This window comes from Spermophilus citellus (assembly GCF_964194105.1).
Source record: "Spermophilus citellus genome assembly, chromosome: 12".
NCBI lineage: Eukaryota > Metazoa > Chordata > Mammalia > Rodentia > Sciuridae > Spermophilus > Spermophilus citellus.
In genome coordinates, this window is record NC_138198.1 from 37,787,981 (window position 1) to 37,802,779 (window position 14,799).

Here is a 14,799-nt window from a genome sequence, read left to right on the forward strand (position 1 = left end):
CTATGGATGATTACTATATTTAAGTGGCAAACATCAAATTTCTTCAAGAACTTATTTGGTACTCCTAATTTTCGGATGCAGTGACCATGTGATTACTGTTCCTGTTAGGTACAAAAGCACTTTGTAGGAGACTGTGCCAGAATTAGAAAGAATGAGCTAGAGTCCTAACCACCACTTATTAACTATGTGATGTTAGGTAATTTAGTCCTTCCACTCTCTTAAAGTAATCGACAGAATTAAGAAAGACCACTTAGATTCAGTACGTAGCATATAGAAAGTGTTTAATAAATGTCCACAATCAGAGGCCACAGCCTCTTGATTACACAGGAAACATCTTGATTACAAGAGAATCTTTGATTGCAAATAGAAATGTCTATACTAACTCATAATTTAGCATAATCTTTAATATTGGTTGAAGGTAGTTTTTTTTCATCATGTTAAAAATTGTCTAAAAATCTGGAACAACTTTGTTGATCTCACCAAATGCATTTTTAGAGCCATCAAGATATTCATATATATTTTCTCCTTTGATCAATGTAGGTAAAATTGCAAAAGTTGTTTTGTAATTTTAATCAATTTTAACATTTCCAGAGTAAATCTCTTGTAATTAAAGTGTAGAGTTCTTTTACTACTGTGGAATTAATATACTCATATGTTTTCTGTTGTCTTTTTTTTGTGAATGTTTTGGGATTAGGGTTAGACAAATTTAAGGAAATGAATGGGGAAATTTCTATCTTTTTTTAAAGAACATAAACAGTATAAAAACTACCTGATACTAAAGTTTCTCTTCTTTTTAAAACCTCTTGACTTCTTACATTTGTTGAAATGTATGTGCTTAGAAAATAAATAACCAGTGTGGTAAATCACACCTGTAATACTAGCAATTTGGGACAATGAGGCAGGAGGATTGCAAATTTGAGGACAGCCTCAACCTTGTGTCAAAATAAAAAGTTAAAAAGGCTGGGATATAACTCAGTAAAACAACCTGAATTCAATCCCTAGAACCAAAAAAAAAAAAAAAAGGAATGAAAAAAATATTGAGTGATAGACAGTTCATAAATATTATTTCATTTTTGTTACACTAATCTATAGTCAATATCATCAATTTTCTAGATCTGAAAACAGACCCAAAAGTGTCATTTTCTTAAACTAAGCTATTGAGAAACATATGATATGTATATAAGCCAGCCTGGTCTCATTAGGCTCTCTGTTTCTAAACAGAGTATGAACTTGGGCTGGGGATGTGGCTCAAGCGGTAGCACACTTGCCTGGCATGCGAGCAGCCCAGGGTTCGATCCTCAGCACCACATACAAACAAAGATGTTGTGTCCGCCGAAAATTAAGAAATAAATATTAAAAAATTCTCTCTATCTATAAAAAAAACAGAGTATGGAATAAATTTAGTTTGGCTAATATATGTCAATGTTCTTTAAGCAAAAAGAAAGAAATGTGGAGATGTATGAGGGAAAGAAATACCACTTCTCAACATTATACTGCTGAAATAAATCAAATCCTGTGAAAAATAATGAAATTCAACAACTTAATAACAGACATTTAGAAAATAATTTGGCAGTTTAAAAAATTTTATTCTAAGAAAACTAAATTTGCAAAATGGTCATTAATAGAGATAGTATGGAAGAACAAAATCACATATAATATAAATTTTAATATAATATCACTATCATATAATATTTAACATTAATTTATGAACATTATATTTTTCATCATACGATATAATATTTAATATATTTTATAATATAAATATAATTTTATATGTAAAAGTAAAGTTTCTTTTAAAATTTTAAAATGCAATGAGTAAGAAATTGATTTTAAAAAGTAATAAGTAAGTCTGTTTACCAAATAACAATTGGGTGAATCATAATTTTAAAAATAAGGAAAAAATTGCATGTTGTAGAAAATAGAATATAAAGGAAAAATAAAAATCACCAATACCAAGCAATACATTTATATATATGTCAATGGCGTGTAGCCATGTCAAAAATTCAGAAGGTCTTGGCTTCAGATTAGTAAATACATAATTCAGCCCTTTTGTATCTTAGTATTATACCTTTGTGAACTCCCACAGAAAATATCATTGCCTAAGAACATTACAACCTGAAGATATTCAAATGTGGTAAAGTTTAAAAATAAGTCAAAGGTTGGCTACCAGGTACTAACTTGTAGTTACATAGGTGAAAGGAATTCTGGATGTTTTTGCACAGTAGGGTGAGTATATATAGCGATTGTGTACTTACTGTATTATCTCAAAATGCTAGAAGGAAGGCTTGTGATGTTTTCCCTATGAAGTGTGATAAAGGTTTGAGGAGATAGATATGCTTAATCTGACTGCACAACACACACACACACACACACACACACACACATATATTATATATGTATGTATGTATGTATGTATCAACAATTCCCTATTAACATGTACATTTTTGTTTTAATTTATCAGTTAAAATATACATATATTTAATACAGATATTGTTAGCTCAGTATAAGGACCTATTTTGTCTACTGCACTAATACATCTTTCCACACATCACTCTTACTTAGTCCATGTATGCCATTGTTTACACAGAATAAAGCCAATCATAGGGATCAATTTGTAGCTCTGGCTGGTGCATCAGGGATAAATGTGGGGTTCCAGGTCATAGGACTCAACTACAGTGTCATTGTTCCCTATAAAGGTAAATGAACCATATTCAAATAGATTAGTTATAAACTTTTCTAAAGTTCAGGAAACTAGCTGATTTGCAATTGCTTTTCCTGTGTTCATCACTGTTTTATGGCCATGTGGAGAAGAACTAGATTGTCTCTCTTGATATTTAAACTCCTTGTGACTTCAGGTTTTGAGGTATGAGTGCTAGAAAAAGTCTAAAAACAATAACCATATTTCAAAGATTATTGGAATGTTTGAAAAAATTATATACAGTTGGTAGCAATATAAATCATCAAACGATAACACTTGTGTGGATACCAAATGTCTTTCCTTTTGCCCAGATTATTCTGATCCCTATAGAGTAAAGGTTATAAAGTTTACAGAAAAGTGGAACATCTAGAAAAAATTTAGAGATGATATGAGAATCTATATGTCTTGCAAAAATTGTCCTTTTCAGCCAGAGCAACTAAGCATGGAAAGAAATAAAATGTATCTAAGTTGAAAGTAAGAAATAAAATTATCTCTGTTCATAGGTAGCATGATTTTATACACAGGAAAAACTAAAGATCTCTCTTTCTCTCTCTCTCTCTCTCTCTCTCTCTCTCTCACACACACACACACACACACACACACACACACATACACAATTAGAACTAACAAACTAATTCATCCAAGTTACAGAATACAAGCTCAACAAAAAAATTAGCTGCATTTTTAAACATTAACAAAAAGGAAACTAAGAAAACATTCTATTTATAATGGCATCAAAAACAATAAAGAACTTAGGAATAAACAAAAGGTAAAATACTTATAACTAAAAATTAGAAGACACTGCTGAAACAAATAAAGAAGACATCAATAAATGGAAAGATATTCCATATTCATGAATCGAAAGATCTTATATTAAGTTATCAATACTACTCAAAGAAATCTACAGATATAATGCAATTTCTATCAAAATTCCAAAAGCATTTTTTGGCAGTAATAAAAACTCCATCATAAAATTCATGTAGAATTTCAAGAGACCTTACACAAACAATCTGGAAAAAACAGTCATGGGTCTCACACTACCTAATTTCAAAACTTACTATAAAGTTACAGTAATCAAGACAGTGTACTACAGACTGAAGAGAAATATAGAGACTAAATAGAGAGAATATAGAACCCAGAAATATATCCTTGCATATAAAGTCAAATGATTCTTGACAAGAGTGACAAAACCATTTACCTGGGTAAAGGACTGTGTTTCTAACAAATAGTGCTGTGAAAACTGAGTATCATGGGCAGAAAATAATGTTGGAACTTTTCCTTACTTAGAATATACATGAAAATTAATTCAAATGTTTAAAAGATGATTGGAAACTGAAACTACTAGAAGAAAACAGGGAAACTGTCAGGGAAATTTGATTTGGAAACAATGTCTTGGATATAATATCAAAACTATAGGTAACAGGAAAAATTGATAAATTGAATTTTATAAAATTAAATTTTATAAAATTTGGGCATCAAAGGACACAGTCAACAGAATAAAAGGCAACTTATAGAATAGAGGAAAATATTTTCAAATCATAGATTTGGTAAGAGGTGCATACGAAAATACATAAAAAAGACTCCTACGATTCAACCACTCAATAACAAACTGATTATTTTTTAAAAAAATGGGTAAAGATCTTGAATATGTATTTCCCCAAAGAGAAAGATGACAATCAAATGACCAATAAGCACATAAAAAGATACTCAATGTATCATTAGGAGAAATGTGACAACAATGAGGTAAAACCTCACGTCCACTTAGACAGTTATTATTAAAAAACAGATAAAACAGGAAACAAGTGTTGGAGAGGATGTGGAAAATTGGAAAGGTTGTACACCGCTGGACAGAATGTAAAATGGTAGAGCTGTTATGAAAAGCAGTATGAGTTTCTTCAAAAACTTAAAATAGAATTACTAAGTGATCCAGCAATTTCACTTGGGTAAATACCCAAGCAGGATCTTGAGAACTTATTTGTACTTCCATGTACACATAAGATTATTCACAATAGCCAAAAGGTGGAAGTAAACAAAGTGTCCACAGATGGATGAATGCACAAACAAAAAGGTAGTTTATATATACATATAAAATTTTAAGAGACCTCACACACCCAATCTTGATACACACACACACATACACACACACACAACATATTCAGACTTAAGAAGGAAAGAAATGATTACACAAATGACAACATGGATGAACCTTGAGGACATCATGCTAAATAGAAAAAACTAGTCACAAAGAACAAAGAACTTTATAATTCCAATTACATGAGTTACCTAGAATTATCAAAATCAGAGACTCTTATCTAAATATTTATAAACTGTAATGTGAAGAAAATAAAACTGAATGAAGCAATACCTCTTTTTCTTCCATTGTATGTTAATTAATTTCTCCATTTTTTTAAATTTGTAAACTAAGGATGATAATATCTATTTTCCAGTGTTTATATTGATAACAACTCTATAAATATGTAGCCAGGTTAAATCACATAACACATTTAGTGCCTCATGTAAAGTAGGTATTCACTGAATTTTTATTTTAAATGTTCTAACATCCTGTAGCAGCCCTGTTGTTTCTGATCAATTACATATAGAAGATAAATAATTTTTATGTATCCAATTTATTTTAACTACCAAAGTTTATTTACCTTAAATGTTTTCATATTCTTCAAAAGAACTTAGGTAGGGCATAATACATAAAAGAAACATTTTGAACATAACATACATAAAATAAATATGCAAGCATGCATATACATTTATCTGAACATTGGCTCCCGAAAGTAAAATGGAGATACTATTATTCTATTGTTTTAGCAAAAGAGAGACATCTTTTACTAAAACACATCTTTTACTAGACACAGAACAGAACACTTGCCCTGAGAGTACTGAATCCCTAGCAGTGTGCCTGGCACTAAGGCCACACTCTTAATATTGTGCTAGCTGAAGGTCTTTTTCCTTATGAAGATCTGCATCATTCCATCCTGTGAACATGTTGACAAGGATGATTGTTGAGAGCCACAATTTAGTGTGAATGACTGATGCCTGGCATTTTGCTAGAGGGAATGGTTGAAAGGTGACCCTGCTCCGGGATTAGGGTGGATCCTGCTGGGATTAGGGCGGATCCTGCTGGGATTAGGGCGGATCCTGCTGCCTCTGGTGCCCCCTACTTTGGAGTTCCCCTTGAGTTCTCAGGGGTTCGGGGAGAGTTGGCGCTCGGCCTGGTGGGGGGAGTGTGTTCCCAGAAAGTGGGTGTAGAGTGACGGTGAGAGTTCGGGAATAAAGAGTTGCTGTTTTAACCTACAAGGTGTGTGGTGGTTCGGTTATTTGTGTCCAGCCAGACTGTGGCAGATGATATCCAACATGAGAGAATTTGTGGGGTGGTTAGGGGAAGTCAAAAGGAACACTATCCTTAAAGATCAAATCTGCAGCCAAGCACACCCCTGAATCCCAGTGGTTGGGGTGACTGAGGCAGGAGGATCATGAGTTCAAAGCTAGCCTGAAAAACAGCGAGGGACTAAGCAACTCAGTGAGACCCTGTCTGTAAATAAAATATAAAATAGAGCTGGGGATTTGTGGTTGAGTGTCCCTGAGTCCAATCTGGGATACACCCCCCCACCATAAAAGAGATCCAATCTGCAATCTTATCTACTAAAGCATTTTTTCCAAGAAGTAAAGTCTTAATACTCAGTGAGTCAGCCACCTTTGGCCTGTGATAATCAAGCATATTTTACAATATGAGAGCTGCCCACAGAAGTCAAAATGGGAACTCCTTCAGGCAGCAATTTCTATGTTTTTGTTTTGTTATTTTTGTTAAATGCAGATGAATTACTTTCTTTTTGAAATGCCTATTCACCTTGCTTCTTTATGAGAGCCACTTTAGCCATATTTTTATTTCAAGATTAAATTCATCTGTAATTATAATTTGCTTTGCTTCAGACCAGACAGAGTCATTTGTTTTGAAGTTGAACACATTTAAGGTACTTTGAATTGTACCATGAAATCAACTACTTAAAATAAAATACTTTCTTTTGCCATTATGCAGATCAAATGCAGATCAACAGATCACACACACACACACACACACACACACACACACACACACACACACTTGCTACAATACAATGACAACAGTTTATCCTACCAATACACACCTTTTAAAAAAACGCTAATTAACAATACAAACTTAAAATAAAATATCTCCCCTATACTTTCATGGCTATAACATATAATATCAGAAAATATGTGATACATATAAATATTAATTTGAACAAAATAGGGAATGGGTAGCTACTTAGCTAGACATAGTTACTCTATTTCAAATAATTGACATCAACTCCTGGATTCAAAAACCCTGGTCCTAATTTTTAAAATTGGACTTTGGAAAGTGATCACAATTGTTTATTAAATTCAGATGGCTAATTACGATGGTATACAAGGTGAACTAAAAGTCAGGCTGATAAGAGTTTTGAATTCTAGAATAAATTCTATTTACTATTTATTTGTACTTCTGGAGGATAAATAATTGGCTACTTTATTTATTGTCATCTAAACCATATATAGGATTTGTGAAACCAGGACTGAGCTCATCTACCTGAAAACTAAGTAACATTTTTTTGATGTATTAAAATAAAATTGTAAGTCAATGAGTCCAGCGTTACCTCTGCAGCTTTCTTAATTTGGAAGGTGGATAGAATAGAAAATTCTGCATATGATAGTGCTATGGTAGCCACCGCTGCTCTGCTAGTAAAGCAACTGAAAACAGTGCTTTGTACTGTCATTTGTAAACTTGAAAGGATCAATAGTAATAGATGTTTTAAAATATACAAATAAAGTATGCGGTAATACTTCCATACCTTTGCCCTGTTTGAAAAGGATTAGGGTGTACAGAGGCAGCACTACGTTTGAAAGGAGATTCATAGTCCAGCCAACTGGCAGAAGCTTAGTCTAAGGGTGTCTGAATGAAGGGAAATTGCACCAAACATCATTGCCCTAATACCTCCTGTACTGCTGTGAAGATCAAAGTGCTATGAAGTCACATAAGGAGGACACTTACTGTGGAATTGGAGGCTCCAGAAAAGGTTCTTGGAAGAAAGGACATTTAACATGAATCTTGGAGGATCAACGAAAGCAGGGGAAATATGTAGTCTTGGTGGGGAGGAAAAGCATAGTTAGGTAAGAGGAAAGAAATTCAGTAAGGCCAAAGTATGGAATAAATGCCTGTTTTAACAGAGTATGTCATATGGTAAGACTCAGTGGATGCTGAATAAGGACCATGTAAATCTCTAAGAACAATAATAAATGTTTGTTTGACAGATTCACAAAAAAGAGCACCAGTTTAAGCACTATTAGGATTTGGGGGCAAAAGACATCAGCCAGCAAGGTTAGGGTCCGCCCCTTGCTATCTTTCAGTCCAACAATAATGTGGATGCCAAGAAGGACTTTCAGTGATTTCCAAAGTCTGTTCTGTCTTCTGTATAGTGGGTGGGGGCAGGGCATGGTCAGGAATGGTCCTGGTCTGTGAACAGTATTGTTTGCCTATGACATATCATAAAAGAAGACTGGCACCTAGCACATAAAAGACACCTTAAAGCCTATTATCTGGTTTAATATTTCTCAGCTGCTTGGGATATCAAAGAGATGTTCTTTTCTCTCATATTTATTTCTTTTTCATTGACAAATCAAACATGAGTATCTTATAGACACCAGGCATTATGCTGGATACTCAAAGGGATATCAAGATATGAAAACAAGAAGACATAGTCCAGAAGAGATTAAAGTTCATTACAAGCTCCCTTCTCCCCTGAGCTCCGCTACAGAGGTGAATGGCAGGGTACTTGGGGGCTTGCTGCAAGTACCCAGTCCATGCTTTCACACAGGTTCCTGCTTAGGAGATATGTTGGTCAGTGGGCATGAATAGGCTGCCTTCACCATTCAAGCAAACAGTTGAGTACTTTATTTTACTTAGAGCTCAGTGTAGATGGTCTCCCCACATCCTCATTGCAATCCTTTGAGATGATGATCTTCATTTTATATATAAGGTAATAAGTTGCTTATACAAAGCCATTTACTGAAATTCCATAACTAAAAAGTGATAGTGATGGGTTTCGTGCAGATTTGCCTCATTCTAAAACACAGCTTTTTAATTTCTATCCTAAAATTGCTGCTTTACCAATCCCATTCCAGAGAGTTCCAAGTGAATGTCAAATCAGTCCAAGATAAGTATGATAATATTATATTTTGGTTTTTATTTTGTATTTCCTCAAACAATATCACATCTGTGTTTCCTTTCAGCATCTCTGTGTGATACCGTCAGATATATTCAAGACAGGAGCAGCATAAAACATCTCCAATCATTTCCTCAGAATTTTTTAACATGGAAAAATATTCCCTAATCATAAAAAGGTAACGGGTTGAAGTCAGTTACGGCGGTGCATCACTTCCTAATTTAAAATGATGCCTCTCCTAATAATGTAATTTCACAGAACAATAAACAAAATAGCTATCTATTTGGTTTTTATATTTCATCTCAGGATTAGGAACAGAGATTTCTGATATTTGGAAGGTTCTTTGGGCAATCTTTGAGAAAAGTGTTTAAGGAGATCATCATATGAATAATAAGCCAGGAAGGGCTGCTAATCTCGCCTGCCTTCACCCACTGGCTGACAGCAGAATTGTGGCTTCTCCTCAGTGGAAGGAAACTGGGAGGTTGTTTTAGACTGTTTCCATTTTCTGAATGTAGGGTTATTTTCATATCTAATCAATTCTCTGGTTCATCAGAATGGTTAATTGCTGAGAAAGTCATCTGATCAAAACAACTGAACCTCATCAGCTACTTGGCAATGCAATGGGGATTTTAGCCATCAACCTCACTTGACTCAAAAATGGGTGATTTATTCAGCTTTAATCAGAGCAGCAAGGCTGGCCTTGACTCTGGTTTCACTGAGGTCATGGGATCTGGGTTTGAAACCACCTCTCTCATTTTTCAATAACTTCTGACAGCTCATTTTAATTTTTTAAGGATGTGTTTCTTTAGCTGCCAAAGGAAATTATATCTACCCCTTATAGCAAGAATGTAAAAAAGTATTAAACAGAAAACTATTAGTATGTGATAGTACTCTTCAGTTATCTAAATAATCAAAAGGCAGTCCTATCAGTATATACAGGTAGCACTAGAAAGCATGACTTTTTATTGTGTCCTATCTGTCAAACGTGTTAAATAAGTTTGGTTGACATACTGTTTACTAACATACTTTTTGACAACCATATCATAGCAGTGCAAAATGAAAATGGAATTATTTTAATAAATCATCTTAACAGCTCAGTAAGTTTTAATGTTGGCTTAGCACTTTTATCTGTTTAAAGAAAAATTATATAGAGAGTACTTTGCTATTAATCACTGCAAACATGCCAATTACATTGAAAAGGCACTGTGTATTAATAGTAGTACACCTTATGCCTTGGATTTAGATTTAAAAAAAAATACCAATAGAGTAATAACAATGTCCTTTTGTCCCCTCTTTGACATAAGGGAAATGTGTTTATTTCAATTATATTTCCTTGTGTTATAAGATTGAAGAGTTATCTCAATAAACATCAGTCTCTTAATCATTGTTATATAGGGAGAAACTACTAGCATGGAGTTCTGCAAAACTGATAACATCATCTGGGGACATATGTCAACCTCCCTCATCTTCTTTTTAAATTAATACCTTTATTTTATTTATTTAATTTTATGTGATGCTGAGGATCAAATCCAGTGCCTCACATGTGCTAGGCAATTGCTTTACCACTGAGCTACAACCCTAGCCCTCCCTCACCCTTTTCAATTTAGAGCCCTAGAATAATTCAAGAAACTCTCTAGCTCTGGAGTAGAAAGTGGTAGTAAAAATAGTCTTCAAGCTCTTAAACAGTACTAGCTAATTACTATTCTCATTACCACTGAAGTTCTTTTCATTTTATTTATTTCTCAGTCAGCTCTTTTTGTGATTGCTCAACCTCACCAAAGATCCTATCTATGGTGTTCAAATAGAACCTGAATTCATGCATATAAAAGTTGACAAATGGGAATAAAGAAGGATGGAAGCAAAAAGTTGAGGGTAACCTGGAAAAGTGTTATAAGACTTTCAGTTTGATTCAACAAATATATGTTGAACACTGCTTTTGTAAATCCCTGTGGTACCTAAGAGGTGCATTAGATACATCTTTGAGCTGATTGCATTAAATTACATTTATGTGTCCAGTTCCTGGAAGCCATCAGGAAGGGCCCTGAGAAAGCAATCCTCAAGGTGAGGTAAGGTGGATTTCCCACAATAAATCAGTGTGTTTATGTGTGTGTGTGTTTGTTTACAAATTGGGGTATTTTGATGAGATTCTCTAAAGCTCATATGTGTATATTTCCTTTCAATGCTCACTGATTGAAAACAGCTACCTGAAAGACAATATAGAAAAAAAAATCGAGGCTTCTCATAGATTTGGCAGAGGACTCTGGTTAGAATTTCAGTCATGTCAATGACTTGGGTGAAAGGTGTCAAGTTTGTTTTCAGTTTACCATCCCAGGAACCATAGGAAAAAAATCATATCCTAGTGTGGCATAAAAGATTTGTATACTATGTACTTACTATCTACTGCTCCATCACACCACAAAGATGTGACAGGAACTTATGGTGCATTTGATGTACTATATTGTTTTCCAACTCTGAGCCTCTATTTACATGTCATTCTTTGAGAGAAAAATCTCCTTATATTTCAAGATCTAACTCAAAGAGATATGATTCCTTTTGTTTCCCCATATTCTCCTATAGAGGCCTTGACACATGGTCTTTAATGCACGGTTTTGCTTACACTGTGTATCAGTCACCTATTGCTGAGCAACACATTGCTCTAAAACTTAGTAACTGAAAACATCAAAAGTTTATCTTCTTACAATCTCAAGAGTCTAGAGCTGGCTCATCTGGTCCACCTGGCTCTCATTAGGTTGTATTCAAGGTGCTAACCAAGGCTGCAGTCATTTTAGCATAGGATGAGGGCTGACAAATTTCCTCCAAAACTCATTTAGGTGGTTGTCATCTTTTTTTTTTTATTGGTTGTTCACAACATTACAAAGCTCTTGACATATCATATTTCATACATTAGATTGAAGTGGGTTATGAACCCCCAATTTTATTCACAATATCCTCAAAAAAAAATAAAATAGGACAACCACTCCATTCACAATATCCTCAAAAATAATAGAATACTTGGGAATCAACCTAACAAAAGAGGTAAAAGACTTATACAATGCAAACTACAGAACCCTAAAGAGAGAAATTGAAGAAGATCTTAGAAGATGGAAAAATATACCCTGTTCATGGATAGGCAGAACTAACATCATCAAAATGACGATATTACCAAAAGTTCTCTATAGGTTTAATGCAATGCCAATCAAAATCCCAATGGCATTTCTTGTAGAAATAGAGAAAGCAATCATGAAATTCATATGGAAAAATAAAAGACTCAGAATAGCAAAAACAATTCTAAGCAGGAAGTGTGAATCAGGTGGTATAGCGATACCAGACTTCAAACTATACTACAGAGCAATAGTAACAAAAACAGCATGGTATTGGTACCAAAACAGGCGGGTGGACCAATGGTACAGAATAGAGGACACAGGAACCAACCCACAAAACTACAACTTTCTTATATTTGATAAAGGGGCTAAAAGCATGCAATGGAGGAAGGATAGCATCTTCAACAAATGGTGCTGGGAAAACTGGAAATCCATATGCAACAAAATGAAACTGAATCCCTTTCTCTCGCCATGCACAAAAGTTAACTCAAAATGGATCAAGGAGCTTGATATCAAATCAGAGACTCTGCGTCTGATAGAAGAAAAAGTTGGCTCCCATCTACATATTGTGGGGTCGGGCTCCAAATTCCTTAATAGGACACCCATAGCACAAGAGTTAATAACAAGAATCAACAAATGGGACTTAATTAAACTTAAAAGTTTTTTCTCAGCAAGATAAACAATAAGAGAGGTAAATAGGGAGCCTACATCCTGGGAACAAATTTTTACTCCTCACACTTCAGATAGAACCCTAATATCCAGATATACAAAGAACTCAAAAAATTAGACAATAAGATAACAAATAACCCAATCAACAAATGGGCCAAGGACCTGAACAGACACTTCTCAGCGGAGGACATACAATCAATCAACAAGTACATGAAAAAATGCTCACCATCTCTAGCAGTCAGAGAAATGCAAATCAAAACCACCCTAAGATACCATCTCACTCCAGGTGGTTGTCATCTTGTTGTCAGTTCCTTGAAGATCTTTGCTACTCCCAGGGGACATCTCATTGAATATGGCAACTTGCTTACTCTAGCATAAGCCACAGGAGAAAGAGAGAAAGAGAGAGACAGAGGAAGAGAAAGAGGGAGACAGAGGGAGAGGGAGAGGGAGAGGGAGAAGGAAGGAGAGAGAGAAAGGGAGAGAGAGAGAGGGAGAGGGAGAGAGCCCAAGATAGAAGCCATCGGCTTAAAATGCCCTAATTTTAGGAGTGACACCCCATCCCACCTGTTGCATTCTATCCATTAGAAGCAAGTCAGTAAACCCACCTCACACTTAGGGCAAAGGGATTATACAGTGTGTAAATGCTAGGAGTCAGGGATTATTGGGGTTCATCTAAGAGGCCTGCCAGACACAGTATCTTGCAAACCATCCTCAGCTCTGTGAGGACTGAAAGAAACTCAATTTCTCCGTTTTCCTATCATCTGTTTAGTGTCTGACACAGTAAATATTGTAGGAAGGAAAAAGGAAGGGAGGGAGGGAGAAAGAGGAGCAGTAGGCATCTCAGCCAAATTACAAATTAAATCCCTTAACTGGAAATGACCAATCTATAGAACCATCATTTAGAAGCTATAAACAGAATGCTAATATTTTAGTCAAGATGGAAATTATATGGAATTTCTAGTGTTGTGGCCCTTGATTATGGCATTTAACAGAAACAGAATTTATAGCTTAACAATTCTTATATAGGTCTGGAAAAGAATCACTGAAGTTAAAAATAAAAGACCAATTATGTTCATTCTCAGTTCATGGCAGCTCCTTGCAGTATATTTTGTAACTCTTCCAAAAGGCCCTGTGGCTAAAACAGTGACATTTATGGATGCAGTTCTATGTAATAAACAGACATTCAATTATCTTTTTTTTTTTTTTTTTTTTTTTTTTTTTTTTTAAAGAGAGAGTGATAGAGGGAGAGAGAGAGAGAGAGAATTTTTAATATTTATTTTTTAGTTATCGGCGGACACAACATCTTTGTTGGTACATGGTGCTGAGGATCGAACCCGGGCCGCACGCATGCAAGACGAACGCGCTACCGCTTGAGCCACATCCCCAGCCCAGACATTCAATTATCTTAAATGGGCTATCTTAAATGTTTTTTTTTAAACAAAGCAAATTCTAATTTAGGGTGATTTCTCCTCAAAAGCAAAATTAGAAAGTATCCAGTCTCTTGCTTTAGTAATACTGGATATGACCCTCCCCCTTAGAAATCTCTCCCATAGTTATTTCCTCTCTTTATCTAAACATGAAGATTTGGGAACATACAAATGATTAAAATCTTGTCCTTGAGACTCCACTGTTTCCACATTCAGATTGTCGTGTGCTATGGTTTGAACATGTTGCTAAAAAAACATGTGCTACTTGGGTGCAGTGACGCACACCTATAATCACAGCAGTTTGGGAGACTGAGGAAGGAGGGTCACAAATTCAAAGCTAGCTTCAGCAATTCAGCAAGGCCCTGAGCAATTTAGGAGATTCTGTCTCAAATTAAAATAAATAAATAGATAGAAGCAAGATAAGAAGATAGATAGACAGATAAGAAGGGCTAGGAATGTGGTTCAGTGGTTAAGTGTCTCTGGATTTAATCCCTAGTATCAAAAAATAAAAAAAATAAAATAAAAAGCATGTGATGAAAACTTGATCTCTAGTCAATTAGTGTTAGGAGATGGAGCCTAATGAGATGAGATTAGGTCATAAAGCTTCACCCTCATGAATGGATTAATGCTGATTATAAAAGGTATGGGACTGCAAATTTAATCTCTGTGTCTGT